At 39.6% G+C, this 2,492-nt stretch overlaps 1 protein-coding gene across 4 annotated transcripts in view; it reads right to left on the bottom strand.

The window, feature by feature from the left end:
- The window catches only part of LOC106877926 (uncharacterized), a 441,127-nt gene that overhangs the window by 380,229 nt on the left and 58,406 nt on the right, over positions 1-2,492 (bottom strand). The window lies entirely within an intron of this gene.

The raw sequence follows: 2,492 nt of genomic DNA, 5'->3' as shown, positions 1-2,492 counted from the left end.
TATATATATATATATATACAACGGGCTTCTTTCAGTTTCCGTCTACCAAATCAACTCACAAGGCTTTGGTCGGCCTGAGGCTATAGTACAAGATAGTTACCCAAGGTGCCACGCAGTGGGACTGAACTCGGACGCATGTGGTTGGGAAGCAAGCTTCTTACCACATGGGGAGGTGAGAGAGGGAGAGAGAGAGAGAGATAGAGAGAGAGAGAGCGAGTGAAATGTGTGTATGTGTGTGTGTGTGTGTGTGTGTGTGATAGTGGTGGTGGTAATTAAAGAGAAGGAAACAAAGTAGCGAAGTACTAAGAGACATAACTGAACGGTAGCAGGGTTTTAGAATGCAGATGGAAAGTGATTGAATGATGTATAGAGAGGGACAATGTAAATAGTTAAATACACAGCGAGGGATTGAAAGAGAGAGAGTGTGTGAGAGAGAGAGAGTGTGTGAGAGAGAGAGAGTGTGTGAGAGAGAGAGAGTGTGTGAGAGAGAGAGAGTGAGAGGGGGTAGGAGAGAGAAGCCAGCAGACGTTATGAGGTAAGAGGAGAGAGAAACAAGCAAATTTTATGAGAGAGGAAGAGAAACGGGCAGCTATAAAATAGAGAGAGGGGGGCATGTAATGAATGGAAGAGAGAGAGAGAGGGAGACATGTAAAGAATGGGAGATAAGTATATAGAATGAGGGAGAGACGGGTGATAGTAGAGAGGGAGAGAATGTTAGAGAGACATAGAGAGAAAGTGAGAGAGGGATGGGGAGAAAGATAGAAATTTATGAGGTGAGGGAAGAGATACAAACAGATATTCAGGGAAGGTGATAGAGAGAGAGAGAGAGGGGAAAATAAGGAAATATAATGAGGGGGTGGGAGAAAGAAAGAAGCAGAATTTATGAGAGAAGGGAGAAAGAGAAATAACAAAGCGTAATGAAGTGGGGGGGGGAGAAAAACAGGGAGATATTTATGAGAGGGTGAGAGAGAGAGAAATACAGAAATATTGAGGGAGAGAGAAAGAAGCAGACGAAATGAGGGAGGGGAGAGTGAAAGAAGCAGATATAATAGGGAAAGAAAAACATGTAGGTATAATGAGAGAGAGAAGCCGGGCGTAATGAGAAGGAGGGAGAGAGAAAGAAGCGAATAATATGAGAAAGAGGGAGAGAGAAAGACGAAAATAAATAATATGAAAGGGAGGAGAGAGATAGAAGCGAGTAATATGAGGGAGAGAGAGACAACTAGAGGGAAAGAAAAAGAGGAGAAGAGAAACAGGCAGATATGAGAGGGAAAGAGAATTAATAAGGAGAAAATAAGAGAGAAAGAGAAACAAACTGAGAGAGAGAGAGAGAGAGAGAAAGCAGATTTAATGAGAGAGAGAAACGAGCAGACGTTACGAGAAGAGATGGAGACATTAGGGCGTCATTACACACACATTTGTGTGTTGTGAGAGAGTGAAAGTGAGTGAGTAAGAGAGATAGATAGATAGAAACACAGATAGATAGAGAGAGTAAAAAAGGATAATGTTTGTGTAGCAGTTACAAATTTATGCTATCAATTGACCGTTGTTATATAATAGTTTGTAGTTAGCGAAGTTCAGGTGTGGCAATGCACACAAAATGTTGTTTAACCGTAATGTTATATAACGTTATACTTGATTTGGGGGAGATATAAGACTAATGAGAGATTTATGGTACTTTTTGGAAAGAATATATAGGTGTTTCGATATGTTAGGGGGGAAAATTCACAAAAAGAGCGTGTGTGTATGTGTGTGTGTGAGTGTGATAGATAGATAGATAGATAGATAGATAGATAGATAGATAGATAGATAGATAGATAGACAGACAGATAGATAGATAGATATCTTTCTTTTATTAGCCACACAGGGCTGCACGCAGAGGGGACAAATACAACTGTAGAGCTTTTCTTTAAAAATAAAAAAAGGTAAAATAAAAATAAAAAAATCCTATCAAAAGAGATCGGTAGGGGCCAAAAAAAAAGATAGATAGATAGATAGAAGCAGAGAGGAGTTAGATGCTTATCTTTCACCTGATTCAGTCATTGAACTCTGGCCATGCTGGGGTATCGCTTTGTTTCCGAATTTCTAACGTGTTGGTGAGTGTAAAAATATTTTTAAAAAATCAACATCAACGGGAGAAAGAAAAGAAATGATAAAGAGAAAGAGAGAAAGTTAAGTGTGTGATAGAGAGAAGGAAAACGTGTGTGCGTACGGGAGAGAGAGAGAGTAAGTAAAGAAATTGAGGGAGAAAATGTATGGTGTACAAAGAAAGAGGGGGTAGGGAAAGAGAGAGAGAGGAGAAAGAAAGAACTAGATAGATAGAAAGTGCGTGCGTGAGAGCGAGAAAGTGAAACAGTGAAATCGTATGAAAGAGCGCGGGAAAGAGTATGAGAGCGTGAGCAACACAAACTATGTGTGTGAAATAGCGATACACTAAATTTAACGAAAGAATGTGCGTGTGTGCATATGTATATATATATATATATATATAT

The sequence above is a fragment of the Octopus bimaculoides genome, chromosome 6 (genome assembly GCF_001194135.2).
Source record: "Octopus bimaculoides isolate UCB-OBI-ISO-001 chromosome 6, ASM119413v2, whole genome shotgun sequence".
In the NCBI taxonomy this organism is placed as follows: Eukaryota; Metazoa; Mollusca; class Cephalopoda; order Octopoda; family Octopodidae; genus Octopus; species Octopus bimaculoides.
This window is presented reverse-complemented; position numbering and strand designations above follow the sequence as displayed.